Here is a 20,179-nt window from a genome sequence, read left to right as displayed (position 1 = left end):
TCAGGAATAGAAATCATGTATACAAAAATAATGCAAGTTAACAATTACTTAATGTTACACAGGCAAAAGTGGCTCGCATGAACTTCGTATGAAATTCGCATGAATATCGTGCGAATTCTTCGCATGAAAAGGAGACGAAAAGGACCACACATGATATTCGCATGAAAATATCATGCGATTTTGACATGAAATTCGCACGAATATCATCCGAATAAAAATTAGCACGAAATTCATACGAATATTGTTGCCGCTTTCTTTACAGATTTTCATATGAATTTCATGCGAATTTCATGTAAATATGATGATATATTCATATCAAATCCATGTGATGTAATTTATATATTTTTCCTAGTATACTGGACTTTCAATTCTTTTAATCCATTTGATGAAAAGTATTAGGAAATTCTAATACTTAGATCTGTATATGAATTTGTACAACTAATCATCGTTTCACTGTTACTGTATTCAAAAAAATGCAATAAGTACAATCTCAAAATCTGATCCAGCAAATGACTTAATGAGCTTTATCTAAATCTTAATTTGAAACTGCTTAATTTTAACACATGCAGATTTTGAGGAAGCACCACTATGATTATCCAAGTTATTCTTTTGATGAACAAACAACTGGACACGTCATTCTGTTTCTTAATTTTCTTTATTGAATGCTTCAATTCTTTTTAACATTCTCTGCTCAAGGGCCACCCATCTGTCTGGAGATTGTTTCATCTGCAAGAGAAAATAATTGTAATGAATACTGGGTACCGGTAAATGAAATACAGTCATGAATTTTACAACTGCATTTCCAAAGTCAATATTTCCCTACTTATCAAGATAACATAAAATATGAACAAAAGTAGATATAGCAATCTCATATCACCCCTAAGTTCAATTTGGTAAAAGGTTGAATTTATATTACCTACATTGTAAATGATCTTTAAAAAATTAAAAAACATACATCATAAATTATAATGATTTCAAAATCATACATCATAAATCATAATTAAAAGTATAATTATAATGTTTCTTAAGTATAAAATTATTGACAAAAAATGAAAACAATTTTCCTGCAAATGACTTTAAACTTAAAAACAATCTTGTGTCAGGTATCAATTAAACCTTATAATTGTCTCTGTTTCATTGACCTATATCTGATGATGCAATTTGTATCTGTTGCAAGGGAATTTAAAAGCAAAATTTACCTACCATTGCATCTATGTTCCTTCTGAACACACGCCAGAAATCTGTGGCTGTGGTAGCTGGATTTTTTCCTGAACAATTTGAGTCCATCAGCGAAAGATCTCTGTAAAGCAAAGAACAGAAATAAATCTAAAAATATTATTAAGACTAGTCATGAATTTTATATCTTCAAAGTTCAACTTTTTAAAGGAATAAGTTTGAATCTGTTTTGCTATTTAAGCAGTCATGGAAATAGCATGCACTAATTTTGCCTCTGCTATCAAAGATTGTTGCAGGGCTCAACATTAAGGCACGTCCGACCGACTCAGACTAGTAAAAGTCAGGTCGGGTCTAGTTTATTTTGTTTCATGGTAGCCCGACTGGTCGTGTAAAAATGTTTCAACCAAAGTTCAAATGAAGCAAAACTTATAACAAATTTAGAGATTTCTCTTGTTTATTGATGTGTCTAATCAGGTTTCACTTTCATTTTTGATCCCAACTAAAAATCATGAACTTTAAAAAATTACGTTTGTTTCCTGAATTGCTGTAAATGTAGCCGGTGGATTTTTTTCTGCCAAATCTGTGTTTGATCAATTAGCTGATACAATACTTGAAATATAATATATGTCAACCTAGTCAACATTCACTTTAAATATAAAAAGTAATGATATTTAGCAACCCCCCACAGCTTTTGGAACTTCGTTGTCTACCGCAAGACAGCCATGATGGGTGTCCACTGTAAATATCAAACCTGGTTAGTTCAGTCCGGGATGTTTGACCACTTTATTTAGGCATTATGGAAACTGAAAGTAAAAGTTTTAAACTGGGAATTTTATTATGTCAATTTATGAGATCGTATTAAGCCCAAGCCCCCTAGAAAAAAAAATCTACCGACCATCCCTTGTTTTTAGGGTAATATTACCAACATATTACAGGAAACAAACATTTTTTATTCCATTATAGTATTATAATGCATATCAATATTTCATAAATTGTACTGTCATTTTACTCTCTCTCAAATGATAACTCTACCAAGATTTTTCCTTCCTGCTAGGTCATTAACAACAACTGTTGCATGGTGTGATTTCTTTTAACCAGTCATAGAACTAAATTGAATTGAAATACATCTCCCTTTCAAATATTTTCTTGGAATTTATTAAAAGATATTTATTTTCTTTAATTTTCTTTGCAGTGAAACCAGGTTAAATGAAAAGCATCAATTTGCTTACACTGACAATATTATTTGACTATGGGTTTTTCTCTTCTAGATAATTTTTTTCAGATTTAATATTAATTCAGTAAACCATGGATATTAGGTCAGGTCTAGTGAAACTGAGGTCAGGTCTAGTAAATTTTCCAGCTACTAGTCCGACTGGTCTAGTAAATTTTAAAGTTAATGTTGAGCCCTGCTGTTGGGTTTATATTGTTTTTATACTGTTATGTCCATCTTTCTGTCTTAATATTTAACCTTTAAACACGTTACTTATGAGTGGGTGGGGCGATGGCTTCATATTCCAAAGGTGTATTTCATGTAAGAAGAACTTTATCGGGGTACTATAAAATTTGACCTCTTGACCTTGATATAAGGGTTTGATCCATTTTTACAAAAAAAATCCCTAAACTTTAACCTAGGCTAATAATTTTGAACAGTTAGTGCTATCAGTCTGATACTTCACATTATTTTGTAATCATTGTGACAAGACCACCCAAATGAAAAAAAGGGGGAAACAAAATACTATAACAAACTACTTACAAAACATATGTTTTGAAAGTGTTTTGATAGTATAGCAAATCACATGCAAATGAGCTAACAAAACACTATAACAAGTTACTTTGAAAACACTCTAACAAACTACTAACAAAACGCTGTAACAAAATACTTACGAAACACTCTAACAAACTACTAACAAAACACTGTGTTTTGATAGTATTCCATTAGTATAGAAAATCACATGCAAATGAGGCTAACAAAACACTCTAACAAAATACTAACAAAGCATAAGTAACAAATCATCAATAAACCACTAAATTTGAATTTTTAAAATTATAATTAGCAAATTCACAAGTCTTTGAAAACATACGCGCATCTAAACACAGTCTCATATTGAAACATTATAAACATCTTGTTTCACAGTATTTTGAATTCCAGGTTTGACATTATTGTTCAATAGACAATAGCACACCATTCCAACATTAAAAAACACCAAGTTCGATTCATGATCACTCTCTTATATCAATCATTCTCTGCAGTGAAATCCTTTGGTGTAAGAGATATAATTCTCAATCCATTGACCATTTCTCCATTCACATACATTTTCACAGAATTTTCAAGTATAATTATAATTCATTTAACCCAGTGCTTAAAACTGATCTAAGCTGGGTAGTATATGGATTAAAGGTCGATCAATCTTAAAATGAACAAAAACCCAATAAAAATAGTATAGGCCATATACACATCCACATTCACAGATTGAAGGTTTAACTGTAGTCCAGTTTAAAAGAACTTTATGTCATGCAATAAATAAATACCTCTGTTATATCCAGATTCATCCTGATTTTGCTTTTTCCAATCAGGGATCAATATATATACTAACACTTTACATGTCCCTTCACCAATCTCTTTGTTTCTCTCTGACCTAGTGCTGGTGGTTTGAAAATTGGCGCAAAACTAGTAACACAGGATATAAATAGATAAGTTGTTCTTGGAAGATTTTACTGCTCTTAGATAAGTCAACCCTTAACATGTCTGTTAATCAAATGAAATGCTAACAAAATATTAATTTGATGCAGACAAGTATAATGAAACACTTTCAAAATGCAATTTCATTCTGCAGAGTGTAATGAAACATTAATAAAACACCAACATTGTAATGAAACATTAACAAAATACCATGCCACCCCATCCTGTAAAGTATAGCATTGATGTTTCGTTAAATGCAACACTTTCAAAACATACTAAGAAAATATAAAAGTATGATTTGGTAGTGTTTTGAAGATATTTTGAAAGTATTTTGTTAGATTTCTTTTTCATTTGGGCATTCAATAAGTTTTTTTACCTTAAAATTGGTCTTGACCTAAGAGTTTGACCCACTTTTAAAAAATATAATCTAGGCCATAACTTTTTAACAGTTAATACTAAAATTCTCATATTTCACAGGTTAAATTATTCCTTATGACAAAACCTTCCTTCAGATGCTAACAATTTGACCTTTTGACCTTGACCTTTAAGTTTGCCTTGCATTTCAGTCCTCGCTTTAAGATGTCATATAGGCATATATAAGTGCGTAAACATAGGATAAAATAATATATGTATGTATAAGTTTATTTGCTGAGTACCTAGGAGCAGAAAAAGATGACTGTCAAAGAATTACTGCATTTTTTATATGTCTTCTATAACATCAGAAGCTATTACTGGGTACCCAGGGGCAAAGTAATGTACAATTTTGGAAATGGAACTCTTTAATACTCATTATAAGTATATACTTTAAATGTACTTAGTTTGTTTGCATTCTATCAAGAAGCACTTTTACGATGCAAAATTTGGTTGATAATGGTTCAGTCAGTAATGGATAATTTGTTACTGATGGGACACACAACAACTGATGAAAAAAGAAGCAATAGGTCTAAAAACAAATAACAATAAATTGACACTTGCACCCCTCAAGTGTCCATATTAATGAAATTAAATTTCAATCCTTACCAATGCATAAGAGTCACCTTGAAGTTGGTCTTCTCCTCTGAATCGGTCATTCGGATGGTGATAACCAGAAATTGCCGAGAAGTCAGGTATACCCCTGCAGTCGAGCCTTTATTGGTATTTACTCCACATTCTTCTCTTGTGTCACTAGCTGAAATGTATCATATTATTGAGAATCTCACAAATTTAAGAATTTTTTATAAGCTGGTATTTTTACAATTGTACTTTTTTTTATAAAATGCATTTAAAGTTTCGATCAACAATGCATGAAATCAAAATGAAAAATTTTACGACAAATTTTGACCAAAAACAGGATATGTTTGTGAAACACTGATGCTCCCGTATGACAACATAGCAAAGATTAAACTTTTCTTAAATGCAAATTTAATTAATAGGTACCAAAAGTAGGATATTTTCACTGGAAAGCAATTGTGAAATTTGAAAACAGGCCATTATTAAAGTTTTTTTTTCAATAAGTACAAAAATCTCCAAGGTCAAGTCCTAAAGGCTAAGTTACTAATTGGTATCCAATGAAAGGTCTTGCCACAAAGAATTACTTATGTAGAGTATGGAAGCTCTAGCCCTAACCTTTCAAAAGTTATGGCCAAGGTTAATTTTCTTTTAAAAGTAGGTCAAACTCCATGGTCAAGGTCAAAGGGTCAAAGTTCTTGTTATCAAATAAAAGGTCTTGTCACAAGAATTAAATATATATGTAAAATATGAAAGCACTAGCCCTAACCCTTTGAAAGTAATGGTCAAGGCTTGCTTTTTAAAATAGGTCAAACTCAAAGGTCAAGGTCAAAGGGTCAAAGTGCTTGGTATCCAATGAAGGGTCTTCTCACAAGGATTACATATGTGAAGTATGAAAACCGTATCCCTTACCGTTCAAAAGTTATGGCCAAGGTTCAAGTTTTGCACAGGTACAGAAATCTACAAGGTCAAGGTCAAAGGGTCAAGGTTGTTGGTATCCAGTGAAAGGTCTTTCAATAAAAAATACACATGTGAAGTATAAATGTCCTGGTGTCTACTGTTCAAAAGATATGGCCAAAGTAAAAGTGTAAAATTATCATGTAAAAGTGAGTCAAACTCCAAGGTCAAGAGGTCAAATTTGGTAGTACCCAAAGAAAGGTCTTGTCACAAGGAATACACATGTGAAATATGAAAGTCATGGCTCCAATAAATCAAAAGTTATGGGCAAGGTTAAAGTTTTTGAGGACAAACAGACAGACAGAGAGACAGACAGACAGACGGACACGACAAAAACTATAAACTGTACCCCAACACTTTGTTTACGGGGGCATAAAAAGGGCTAACTTAAGCTTCTGGCTTAGGTGAGAAAAATTCAATGAAATATTCCCAGCTTAGTCATAATTGGTCACGAGATCAAATTCCATAAAGCCCGAAGAGTTTCTATGTAAAACTTTGATTGGCCATTGTGGACCCGCCCTTCCCCTGGGGGTCATGATTTGAATAAACATGAATCTACACTACCTGAGGATGCTTCTCTGTAAGATTCATCTTTCCTGGCACAGTGGTTTTTGAGAAGAAGATTTTTAAATCATACCATCAAATTTTCATTATATCTGAATTATCTCCCCTTTGATATGGCATGGCCCTTCATTTGAACTAACTTGAATCCCCTTCACCTAAAGATACTTTGTGCCAAGTGTGGTTGAATTTGGCCCACTGGTTCTTGAGAAGAAGTCGAAAATGTGAAAAGTTAATGACAACAACAACGACGACAGACAGACAATGGACAAACTTTGATCAGAAAAGCTCACTTGAGCCTTCGGCTCAGGTGAGCTAACAAAAAATATTATAAAAAACTTACATGTACTTTTGACAAATTGGGAAAATTTAGGAGTTAGGACTACTCTGGTACTTGAAATCTGATCCTTGTGATGACAAGTAACTGTGCCTATACAGAGAAACTAAAAAATGTCGGTTCAATAACATTTAGTTCTTTATCTCTTTGTCACTTTATTTAAATTAAAAACATGTATTCTATAAATTAACGAAGATGATATACATGATTTTACATTAAAGAAATGCAAGATAAGCAAATATAAGCTGAATGGTTAAGGTTTTGCTACATGTATACATGTAATAACAAAATTGTTATACACGTAATAACAAAATTGTTATTGATTGTTATACACGTAATAACAAACAATGTATACCACAGGCTCTGCAAAAAATATTTCTCTCTTAGATTTTTTTTTCTTACCTGCTTACATGTATCATATTTATAATCTTTGAGAAGCTATCAGTGTGGTATAATGGAGTGCCGTGCATAGATCTGCTTATAACCAGCAAATTATACCTGTGAGTATAGAATACAACATTTAATAAATATTTTCGAATTAATAAATATTTTGTAAATATATGTACAGTACGACTCATTTTAGGGAAGTGACTAGGACTTTCTGTCTTGCATTCCAGATGTAATTAAGCCTCTTTATATCTGCATACATTTTGGAATGCACATTCACAGGTACTTGTGGACAGGACAGTGGGGTATTTTTTTTTTTTGTTGAGGGGTGGAAGGATTTTTTCAAAGGGGGGGGGATTATAATGTACATTTTACACCTGCATGTAGTTAAATAACTCAATAGGATACCGGGTGGGGTATGGTTTTTAAAGGAGGAGGTTGATATAAATCTAGGAAAAAATATTTGTATGGATTACCTGAAAAGTTTTTGAAAAAGAAAGGAAAATATTGATCTCAGAACCTGAGAATCCTATCCTACAACATTAGCTTTTCACTGCACATTTTCTATGGTAAAAACACAAACAAACAAAAATTTGGAACTTAATTCTTCTTATTCCTTTTTTTTTTTTTTTTTTTTTTTGCAAATCCAAAAGGGAGGGTTGCAATTTACCACCGTAGTTAGAATAATCTTAAGCCCTCACCGGGTACGTAGGACATTAATTTTTATCATTTTAATGATAGAACATCAACATTCCATCTACAACCCCCCCCCCCCCCCACCCCAAATGCTACGTGCGTTATTTGATTGCTACAGTTTAATTTTATATACTAGATCCCAATGCAACAGGAATTAAAAACACATTAAAACATTAGGCCTATCAATAGGCCAATAATATTGTAAGAAAAGCAGAGAACCTGTACTAGGCCCATCTTTCATTTTCAACACATAACGTTATGCGTTACCATAGATAATGTTAGATCCACTTGAATCTCATATCTGTTATTAAGCTGTCAACAAATATTCCCAAATAAAGTTATTACATCCGTCTGATATAAAAAGAAAATGAGAATCTTACAAACTTACAGAAAATATGGAGTTGAAAACATTTTGCTCTTTCTTTCTTTCTGCTTTCTAAGTCGCATGATGACGTAATTTGTGACGTACGGCATTCCATAAAAGAACTAGCTTTGGTTCCATAAAGTAAATTTATATCACTTAGTCATCTGCGTTCGTCTTTGAAGTGGAGATGCATTTTTAAGATAAAAATTTGAACGACTAATATTACAAAGATTAAGGTATTTCCCGATTCCTGGATGAATGCGAAACTGATTAGCCAGGTTCTACTTGCACTTCCTGTTACAGAAAAAAAAAATCCGATTCAGCAAGAGCTCCTTTCTATGGTTTGTTCTAGACTTTCCTTTTGGCTGATTGTGATATACTTCTTTGAAACAATGGTAAATATGTATGCTTTGTTGATTTTTTGTCATATTTTGTGGTTATAATGCACATTTTTATTGATAATTCAACTTGCAACGAAATCTTTCAGAGTAAATTCGGATTGCATTCTCATTTCAGGTTCTACGTAACGCAGTCAGGTGAATCGACTGGTCCTTTTTATGCTTAGTGACATCTATTTGAAGGTTTACTAAATTTTGAGTAAGTAATTTAAGGTTATTTTTATTTAAACTAATTGTCATTACAAGTTTCTACATATGTGTCAGAACACAACACACAGACAGTGTTTTTGTTCTGACACATGTAAACACAACTTTTATAGACCAAGTGTATCCCATTAAATGATTTAGACATAGGTCAAACAAAAGGTTCAATCTTCTAGGGGATTAATTTGAGGTCCATGCAAAAAAAGAGTAACTATATATTGCATTTGATTTATTCACAGTTGAGGTATTCTAATTATTCTGTGCAGATTTTAAAAAAATCAATCTTTTCAGTATTTTACTGTTGTCTGTAAAATATTAAAAATTCATCAATTACATGTTTATTGTCATCCAATTGGAACATCACAATTAAAATGAAAATTTTTATCTCATTTATGGTTCAATAGCAGCCCGATATATAGAGTCGCTAGGTCAATAACACACTGTATGGTGTCTGACAAATCCCTTTAAAGTCTAATATGCAGTTATGAATCTGTTAAACACATGGTCTTTTCTGTTTCGCTCTAAACATATACATGTAGTACCATTTAACATACCGGTACTCAGTAATTCAAGTTGCCAAAACATGGACTTTTCAAGTGATATCATTGAATTTATTGTATTTAATGTCATCCTAATCTAGGAATTGGTCCCTTTGACCTAAACAATTGGAATATTAGTATGGGTAATAGTATTTTATAATAATTAATATAATAATTAAATAATTAATTAATTAATAATCTTTGCAGGAAACACTTGTCAGGACACAAGACTGAAAGAAAGACGTACTGAAAAACTGCCTGTAAGCACAACAATCATTAAAGTCAATGGATTACCCAGGAACATCCAAGCAATATGATATCAGAGACTGGCAATTTTTATCACTTGATGTGGCAGAAAAACCTAAATAAAAATTGAAATGTTCAATTTCTTTGTTCATTGCTTTTCTCTTGTGTATATGAATATCGCATAATATTTATGCGAATTTCGCATGATTTTTACATGAAAAACTGATAATTTGGAATTTGCATGAATATCATGCAAAATTTCAGTCACATGAAAATCGCATGAATTTCGCATAAATATTATATGAGGACATTCGCATGAAATTCGCATGTGGAACTTTTCGCATGGTTTTTATATGATTTTCGCACGAAATTCATGCGAAAAGGCTATCGCATGAAAATCATGCGAGCCACTTTTCCCTGTGTACGTAATAGTAAAAACCAAAATAAAAATGCATCAAATATAAAATAATAAGATGTACAAAGACACAAACTTTAAGCATTGTCGAAAAAGTCTTACTCTTTCCAAACATTTTAATTCACCGTCACTTGCTGCAGGAACACCCCCCCCCCCTCCATTGTCTATCAATAATGTCCACAAATTCGGCAAGTTCATAGTACTCTCATTCCATATCCTAGGCTCTTTTCTCATTTGGTAAAATTGGAATAGAAACCTGTCCTTTGTTTCGTAGATAGTTGAGAGCTACTACAAAATGTTTTGGGTCCCTGTACAAGAAAGACGTCGGAATTATTCCGTTAAAAGATTTAAATGATATTACTCTTTAAACAATCACTTCATAATAGTGGATAATAACTATTTACAGTAATATACATGTATATTTAGCTACATACCAAACTATGGTATGAATCCATTTCTATTGTATTTCATCTATTATATAAAGTATATGTCTTGTAGGATTTTCTACAATTCATAAATAATATTCATACACTATATATCACTTGTGTCAATATTTTAACTATATTCTGAGTATGAAACCAGATTTAGAAATTTAATTTTAATCCTAAGGAGGGGCATTTCTAGGTCATATGTCGCTCCTCTGGTATTGGGTGGTTGAGCTGATTTACCGGTTTACAGCCTCAGTTTAATGTAATAGGCATACTCAGCATCATAGAGAATGTAAGCCTTTAATCCATCATGGGTTGAAAACGTTATGTTCCAGGCAAGCTGTTGATACCCAGCATTCATATATTTTTATGGAACACTTTAGTTCCATCTAGACCCAAGAATCACGAATCCTCGATCGTTGGTGTTTATTGTATTCAAGCTGTATCCTTTAATGGAATTCCCGCACATTACATTACATTACATAATTATAAGTATGTTACACTTATTATTGAGATGAGGATACTGTCCACCCATGTCTAATCTGTGCGTGTGTGCATTTGATCACCTTTCCTCACCAGACGTTTAGTGGCATATCGGCGTTTTCTCTAAGAATTAGTTCCACTGCCCCTTTCTTGGAACTTCCCTATTTAGCTTGCTTGTTTATCCTAGATTTCCATTGATCGAGTGTCCAGTATACGTGTACGCCCTCAGTGCGCCTTGATCCGCATCATTAATTATTTGTAATTTTAATTTTCAGAAATATTACCAACTCTGCATGAAACAGATAGAAGACAACTGACTTTGCTGAAACGTATCTACAATTACTCGCGGCGCAGTGGTTAGAGTGTCTGCTTTGAAGTCGTAAAATGTGCCCGCTAATTTGTTCGAATTCTCGCTATATCTGATATCCTAAGTTTAGAAGGTGACCTGAATCATTTTAGTTTGATCAAGTTTGTTTACGTCTGTGAATGAAAAAAGAATTGGCGAATGCATTAACCTCCCACGTGTCGTCTTAGATGGCGAATGCATTAACCTTCCACGTGTCGTCTTAGATGGTGAATGCAAACACTGCCAATGCTCGCTGAAACGACTCATTAAAAAAAATTAATTGAGGGAAATCTGTAAATTGGCTTTCCCTTGGTGTTATATTTTCCAGCCTATTTGTAAATTTATTCAATACAAGTTTCAAGATAAACATAATTAATTAACCTTTGTATAGAGAAAAAAATTAGTTTCATCAGTACCAAGACTTTGTAGACATCAGTATAACCTGATTACTTTATACATGTTTTGGCCTTTGGTTTTTTTTTCAGAACGTCTGAATTGTTTTCTCCAGCCGGTGAATATCAAACCAAGCAATGATAACAATTCTTTTTGGTTTGTTTTATTTTAAAACAGGAACGCAATCTTTCCCCTCAAGACTTAAAACAACCTAACACTCGTAAAGAAAACAGTGTACAACAACAGTTAAAAGTAACTCACTATCTTTGATGTCTGCAAAAGATCAACTCTAAAAGAGTCAACTAGTTCGCAAAGCTCTACCAATTCCTTTAAGCCCGTGTTTTCTCTACTCTTATTTTGTGTTGTTTCGACCTTGGAATACTGTTTATTATCTCCATATGATTCATTACAGGGATCCTTCATATGCTGACATCTTTCTGAATGTCACCCGAGTACATTTGATGGTACATCAATGCCGTCTGATGTAGTGTTAAGGTGTGGACAGGTGACGGAGGGAAATATTCTTGAGACACGGTGGTATACTGTAATGACACCGGGCTATTTGTTGGTCGAATCTTGATACCAATGTTGACAGAGAGACGGACGGTTGAGGCTAGGGTAAAAGTTGACCGCGTTGTCTTGGCCTGCGAACTGAATTCGGATGACGTCAAGCTGAATTTTGACAACACCAGACTATAAACTACACCCTCCTGCCCTTAGGGTGAAGAAATACCAAATGTGTAGCGTTGCCTAAAGGCTTCGAATTAGTGGCACAGAGCATTGTCGGCATTCCAATATTGTTTCCCTCTGTTTCCTTTACAGATAAATGACACACTATGCAGTCTCGCTTTGGATTCTCTCTTTTTAATTTGCCCCTCCTATAGGTTTGATGGTTTGGATGAAATGCCTGCTAATGGGCCCATTTATATCATCTGATTTTCTGCTACCTCTAGATTGGCTAGGGGCATTTGCCGCTGATTCCTAAAGCGATCTTACAAGTTTTACTTTAAAGTCAAGTTCAGACTTTTTGTTGATATTTTCACCATACTTTCTGTAAAGAATGTAAGCATTCACCACGAGAATATTAAAGAGACCAAGAAGGAGGTTTTTTTCATTATTTCTAAACACTATTTTAATAGAGATTAATAGAAAAACTTTCTAGTTCTCAAGAACCACTAGGCCAGAAAAGCTGAAACTAATGTGGAAGCATCCTGGGGTAGTGTAGATTCTAAATTATTCAAATCATGATCCCCAGGGGAAGGATAGGGTCACAAAAATCATGAACTAGAACCATTATCCTTGTAAACAACAGATTATTATAATGACGCATACTACAGTTTTCTTTATGAATAAAAGAAGAGGGGTGTTACAAGTGTGTCTTTAAATAGAACAAGAGGCCCATGGGCCTTATAGGTAACCTGAGTATTCTGTAACAACTTTCTAACAATGAACTTTGGTTCGTGTTTTAAACCAGAGGCCATGAAATTCCCAATTTTGAAAGAGGCGCCATTGCTTATCATAATTATAAACTTAGCAGGTTTCTGATTTTGTAGCAACACTTGCTACCGTTTCATTTATTTTAAATAAAGATATTTTTCATACCTTCATTGCAAAGTCTGATCTTCATGTGGCGGATTCGGGAATTACCGTAATAAAAAAAAAGACGGAAAGGGTTTACACGCACACATACCCTCAAGCAAAAAAAAAAAAAAAAACAAAATCAATAATATCACGTGACATAGCAATTGAGCCACACGTTTGTTAGCCGGGCTTATTGCTCAAAAGCAATTGCCGGCTTATGTGATCCTGTTCAAGGCAGGATGTTGACCCCATAGTCGCCATTTTAAAGTTACGTGCAAAAATATAGTTCTTACTCTTGACCGCTTTTGAGTTAATACAACGCTAAATAAAGCAACAAAAATAAAACGAAGTTTTATCTATATTAAATAAATATTAGTAGCAATGACTTTGATAACTTTATAAGTCAAAGAACATAGATCATTAGCGTAAGGATTTTTAATAATCAGTGTTACCGTAGTTCTCTACACATACGAGGTAAAGCAGGAGAGGGAACCAGACTGTCCTGTTTGTTTACATTCAGCTGCAGTACCAGATTAATTCTGATTCTAGCAAAATAGGACCGTGGTCTTAGGATTGAAAAACTCACTGTCAGTGTCTTATCATTTACATTGATAGTTTTAAAATAATTTTTTCATATACACGTGATTCATGTAAGAAATCCATTCTACTCTATAAATGAGCCCGGCTCTCTGTACTTCTGAGTACTTTGATGTTATACGACTAATCAGTATGGAGGTAACTTGATTACAACTTATTATATGATACCTACTACCGATTACTATATACTTAAAATATAAAAAGGATCATTCAACGGCACACTGTGACCTTCTTGTGTTATATTCAGGAATTACCGTAATAAGAAAGGGGGGTTTACACATGCACACACGCCTTTGGCAGAAAAAATTAATAATACCGCGTGACGCAGTATAAGTCACTCTTAAAGGGTTCGGGGTACTGATTTTGAAAATGATGCTTACTACAATTTCAATATTTGAAATAAAAAATATAAATTATTTATATACACGCCAAAAAAAGGTTTTTAAATGATGTAACGTACATTACGATCTTTATGTGGCGGAATCAGGATTTACTATTCCAGAAAAAAGGGGGGAGGTTGGATTCGAAATTCTAATTTATATGCTTTTGAATTTTGTAAAAATGCATAATTTGTACTTATCGCAGATATGAACATGAAGATCCCGCATCTTGATCATGGTCGGGTCACCAAAAACAACCACACGGTCCAGTCTGCACGAAGTAACTAATACTTCTCGAACCTCAGTGGCGTTCACACGGACTTCGCGACAGTCGGGCCAGTAGCAAGTTAATACCTTTCGGCCTACAAGTGCATGTTCTACTATAACGATCCATGTCATAATAATTTCGAATGTTCTTCCGATCATCTTGCACACTTTGACCAGGTCATATAAGCACGTGATTAAAAATGCGCGCGAAGTACCCCGGTCCACATCCCCCAGATGCATAGAATAACATCATTCATCATTTTAATGAGTTGCTGTCCTTTGAGTGGAGGAAGTCTGTTGCATAGTGCCCACACAACGTCGGAATTTCTCGAATTCTTTGGTTTTCTGATCCCAGGGTTTTAAGATTTCTTCATCAAAACGTCCCCTGACAGACGCACTTTCTGATGTTGCAAGTCCTACTTTTTTGATGGTGTCCGTTCTAATTCTGTTTGCCTCATTTTCTTTGTCCCTGAGGGCATTAAAGAGAAAGTCAATAATTTTCTTTGAGGCTTGCTTCATAGCCGAGGACAGTTCCTTCCAGAAGCCTCTAAACTGGCGGTCCTCTTGTTCGTTGGACAGGTTCAGGAAGCATTTCGTGTTAATGATGTACCAGGATGGACACTTTCCCGTCGTGTTACCGTGAATGAGACTTTCACGCTTTTTTAGAGTTCTAGTCCCTTAGGATTTTCGTAATTTCAGATAATCCACTTTCTGTAGCTTTGTTCTGAATGGGATTTGGATCCGGTTGTCGTATACTAGTAGTAAGATCTAATTCATCGATATTGTTGAGAGCTTCTTGGTTGGAGGGAATGGTAAAGTCTTCGTCCGTAGTATTATTCTTTGCTGGCTTTTTTAGAGAGAGTCGACTAAGTCTTGATAAAATTTTTGGAGAAAATATACTGAACATGTGTAAAAATATGCATTTAAATCACAGGGGCCGGTAACATACTGCATTTGATTTTACGAAATCAATACATGTGTGTATGTATACAAAAAGAGAAAGGGAAACAACGTCAGTCCGAATTTACAGAGGGCCCGAAATGATTCAAATTTTCAATAAAATACCTTGCAGTTAGTGAAATAACACCTGGGATAATTCAGGAATAATCACTCTTTAATAAAAATTATCATTGCAGTCATTTAAGAGTCGTGTAAGTCGTGTTTTGCATATCAGATATCCTGTCATGCAATTGATGTAGTTTAAAGTCGTCAACTAAATTGACTAAACATTGCATCCCAGATTTGACGTGAGATGTGATTGGTCAGTTGTGATTTTCTACAACAGAAAGGACCCATCTTACTCCGCCTTTTACCAATCATGGGTGTTTTCAAAACTGGCGTCCGGCTAGGTCCCTGTCGTGAACAAGAAAAGCCACTATTCTTATTCAAATCGGAGAGGTTGTACCTTTTAATTGCAAGTAACAAAAGAAAAAGATGATTTTCGTGAACGCTGGATCTTTACTTCGTGTTTTCCATCTCCGGAAACACTGCAAAACTGAAGAAAATGTGCGAATTTTGCCTCGTTTTAGTGCACGACTTAAAGTACATAGACTCCCTCAACTGGATATCGAGTCCGTATTAACCAACCTAAACGCTATATTAATGAATAAGGTTTCGGTGTTATTAAGGAATATTTATTGCAGCATATTCCTAGTTATAATTTAAATGGCTACATTGTTTTTTCTATGAAAAACGAAATATTTCCGAGATCGATCCTGCGTAAATTTGGACTGAAGTTGTTTCCCTTCTATTTTCGTATACATATAGTGATTACGTAAAATAAATTCAGTATGATACCAGCCCCTGTGTGTCATGACTTGTCCGTCCAATGAACAGTCGCTCACGAAGTCAAATCGAGGCAGCCCCAGCCATAGTGAACCACTCTTTTTCTTCCTCCTCATCAGGGGAGAGTTTCCATTTTCTGCAAATATTTATTCTAATATGGAAATTGAGAAAAATATCTTATTTAATAAGATACATTTATCATGTTTAAAAAAAAGAATCGCCCTGCACTATTCTGTAAAATGTAATTTTCAGTGTCCATGTAAAAAACAACTTTCGGCCCTTGCCTACCCTATGTTCTATTTTTTCGTTTCTTCATCTTCTAAACAATGAAAGCATTATTTAAAATACTAAATGCGGAGAAAAAACTTTTTTTATGGAGCCATTTTTCACTTCTACTCCGTTGTGGGACCAAACCTGCGCTTTAATAAATAATAATTATTTTAAGAAATTATCCAGTTTGACGTTCGAGAGAATGTTCTGCCTTGAATTTCATCGTCTTCCCAGAAAACTTGGCCTTGATCTCGATTCCCTTGTGTATAGAACAACATAACAACCCGCATATTCTTAAATAAACGTTTTACTTCTTTTATTTCATATATAAATTTTAAAAAAGTTATTTTGGTTGTTGAAAGGGCGGACTATTAACATTAATATTGTTACAAGCCGTGAGGGTTGTGACACTTGATGCTTAAATGAGCATATGTGCAACCCTGTTTAGTACAGTAGCCTTAAAAGTTTTTCTTATATGGCTAGTAAGACTGGGTCCTATATACTCAAAGTAACTGATTGGTGAAATGTTCGAGTTCGCCGACACAACCTGCTGGGTATGGCTAGTAAGACTGGGTCCTTTATACTCAAAGTAACTGATTGGTGAAATGTTCGAGTTCGCTGACACAACCTGCTGGGTATGGCTAGTAAGACTGGGTCCTTTATACTCAAAGTAACTGATTGGTGAAATGTTCGAGTTCGCTGACACAACCTGCTGGGTATGGCTAGTAAGACTGGGTCCTATATACTCAAAGTAACTGATTGGTGAAATGTTCGAGTTCGCTGACACAACCTGCTGGGTATGGCTAGTAAGACTGGGTCCTTTATACTCAAAGTAACTGATTGGTGAAATGTTCGAGTTCGCTGACACAACCTGCTGGGTATGGCTAGTAAGACTGGGTCCTTTATACTCAAAGTAACTGATTGGTGAAATGTTCGAGTTCGCTGACACAACCTGCTGGGTATGGCTAGTAAGACTGGGTCCTATATACTCAAAGTAACTGATTGGTGAAATGTTCGAGTTCGCCGACACAACCTGCTGGGTATGGCTAGTAAGACTGGGTCCTTTATACTCAAAGTAACTGATTGGTGAAATGTTCGAGTTCGCTGACACAACCTGCTGGTATGGCTAGTAAGACTGGGTCCTTTATAGTGAAAGTAACAATTAAGCTGATGCTGGTGAGGGTCTGCTGGCCTGTGTTTGTGAGATATTCAACCCCCAGGCATGTACATTGTTGAAGTTTTGTTTTCTTGGTTTCAAATATACGTCCGCCTGTGTTTGTGAATTGAAACGTTTTATTGGGAGTTTCTGAAGATTGAGCTTTTAAAAGCTCGGCAAAGTCAACGTATTGACCTACTAATTTGATACGAGAAGTCGCATTGACATTAAACCCTATTTTAAATGCTGTGTTGTCTACGGCTTTAGGGGTCAAAAGATGATTATTATCGTTGTTATTAATTTCAAACCCCACTCCACTTCTTGTACCTGCTGTATCTTGTCCAGACTGCTCTGTGATCCTGTTTGCTTCCATTGGGGGCACTGATGCTGGTGATCACGTTGTCACTACATCTCTCACTTACAATAAAAGTTGTAATTTTTAAAATAAGCATTCTGAGATAATTGCATAAGCAATAGAAGCTGCAGCAGGTTGTTCTATGTTTGTTCTTTACTCAAAGTCGTCATTTCCATGGACCTCAGCCCCCGTGGAGATCCGGGATAGAATACTTCCTCAGTAAACAAACCCTTGCTTGTCGTAAAAGGCGACTAAATGGGGCGGTCCTTCGGATGAGACCGTATAAACCGAGGTCCCTTGTCACAGCAGGTGTGGCACGATAAAGATCCCGCCCTGCTTAAAAACCGTAAGTGCCGAGCAAAGGCCTAAATTTGCAGCCCTTCACCGGCAATGGTGACGTCGCCATATCAGTGAAATATTCTGGAGAAGGAATTAAACAATACACAATCAATCCATGGACTTCAGTGCTGCAATGAAGCAAAAATGTTACTTTATGTCTGCATGATATATATGTTACAGTATGAGATATATAAAATGAAGCCTCATTTAGTCCAAGTCAATGTGGACAAAGGTTTACAGACGGACGAACGGACATTGAGTGATCAGAAAAGCTTACTTCACCTTCCAGCTCAGTTGAGCTAAAATGAGTTTGTTCTCATCTTTGAACCTTCTGTTCTTTCAAAACAAATGCATCTATACTGTTGAGCCGTACTTTAATAAAATTTATTTACGTTTGACCTCAAAGATCATATAAACAGCTGTATTTACATGTGCAACACTGCACCTGGCTGATCAAAAGCGCAATAAACATGCATACGTTATAATTATGTAATTTATGTGTAAAACAAATCAAGAAATTAGTTTTTAATACAAAACGTACAATGTGAGTGACAAATTAAAATTAATTTAACAGTTATATGTAAATGATGCGATAATGAAATCGTACACTAGAAACAGACACGGGAATGCAGACAAAAACGGTGTAAACATGCACGTTCTTTGTTAAATATTCCAATTTTTTTTCTACGTGTGTCCGAAGTGTGCTTTTAAGAAAGTCAGGTCCAGAAAATCTGGATCAAGTGCAGCGGTGCCAGAAGGAAGTATAATTCGGTTAAAACAAGTCTGGGCCGTTGGATATGGCCCAGCATCACCAACAAAGGTGAGAGATGGCGTGATGGCAAACCCCAGCAGAGGTATGTTTTCAACGCAAGTGATTGAATTTAAAACATTTCTCAGTGAAATATTGTCTCCTCTTCTTCCAGCTGAAAAATTTATTTATAAATAAGTTTTAAAGGGTATCTTTAATTATCCTATAAACTTAACACAGGCACTAAATTGTTATGTTTCTATGTAACTAAAATAATCAAGCTATTAGCAACAGGTGTATGTTTATGATTTAATTGTGTGATTTTGGGTTGTTAATATCGTTTTACTTGAGTGCATGTGTTACCTTATGTATAACATTAAGGACAATAATGTATTTTATAAATTTTAAGCATATATAAATAATAGTTTATACACTTTGTGCTTTTCTTTGCACGTACGTGATCGAGGGAGGGTAAGGGTTTATGTATGACAACCTGAGATAGAGGAGGGTTCGTTAGGATGTGAGAAAGGGTGTGTGTGTGGGGGGGTGTGTGTTCGTGTTTGTTTCTCACCTACCGTAAACATCCCTGAGGAATTTAACAAATTCGTTGTACGTTTTCTCCTCTTTAGCTGGGCGAGACGATCCCCCACATGAGAAAGAGGGTGTTGCAGTTCCTTTGTTATTTTCCCTAAATGTGTAGCAGATTAAAAGAATTTTTTTGTTGCAGAAACTCATATAATTTTTTTTTTTCAAATGCAACAATATATAAAACACAAGGAGAAACAATATTTGGAAAGTGTGTATTGACTTCCATTTCGCCAGTAATTGATATGAAAATTAGTCTTACGGCAAAATAAATCAGATTTTCTGTTTTTTTAGATAGGGAATCCCCATTGTTCTGAAAAAGTGCCTCCTTGAAACAAAATAATTTTGATATATACACAAAGAGGCAGGAATTTTCTTCAAAACTGCCATTTCCGATTTTTGTTTCAAAGAGGCACATTTTTGAAAAACGCAAAAATTGAATAAAAATTATTTTCCAAACGAAATGCAAAATGTGAACTGTAAAGAACACTATATATCTATCGATTCCGAAATGGTCCA

At 34.6% G+C, this 20,179-nt stretch overlaps 2 long non-coding RNA genes across 3 annotated transcripts; one reads left to right on the top strand and one right to left on the bottom strand.

Annotated features, from left to right (window-relative positions):
- Positions 1 to 621: 621 nt before the first annotated feature.
- LOC134231662 (uncharacterized) lies at positions 622 to 8,376 on the bottom strand. Of its 2 annotated transcripts, XR_009984593.1 has the most exons (6): positions 8,170 to 8,376; positions 7,101 to 7,196; positions 6,705 to 6,791; positions 4,877 to 5,024; positions 1,204 to 1,300; positions 622 to 726 (listed from the first exon to the last, which is right to left on the bottom strand). It is a non-coding gene; the product is annotated as an uncharacterized LOC134231662 (long non-coding RNA). The 2 variants fall into 2 exon arrangements; XR_009984592.1 differs by lacking the exon at positions 8,170 to 8,376 and having other exon boundaries at positions 7,101 to 7,375.
- Positions 8,377 to 8,404: 28 nt separating this feature from the next.
- Positions 8,405 to 9,909, top strand: LOC134231674 (uncharacterized). Its single transcript, XR_009984594.1, has 3 exons — positions 8,405 to 8,540; positions 8,662 to 8,742; positions 9,494 to 9,909. It is a non-coding gene; the product is annotated as an uncharacterized LOC134231674 (long non-coding RNA).
- The last annotated feature ends 10,270 nt before the right edge of the window (positions 9,910 to 20,179 follow it).

The sequence above is a fragment of the Saccostrea cucullata genome, unplaced genomic scaffold, assembly GCF_032062105.1.
Source record: "Saccostrea cucullata isolate Sc308-1 unplaced genomic scaffold, CSIRO_AGI_Scuc_v1 ctg1299, whole genome shotgun sequence".
Classification (NCBI taxonomy): domain Eukaryota; kingdom Metazoa; phylum Mollusca; class Bivalvia; order Ostreida; family Ostreidae; genus Saccostrea; species Saccostrea cuccullata.
Note: the sequence above shows the minus strand (reverse complement) of the source record. Positions and strands in the feature narration are given on the sequence as shown.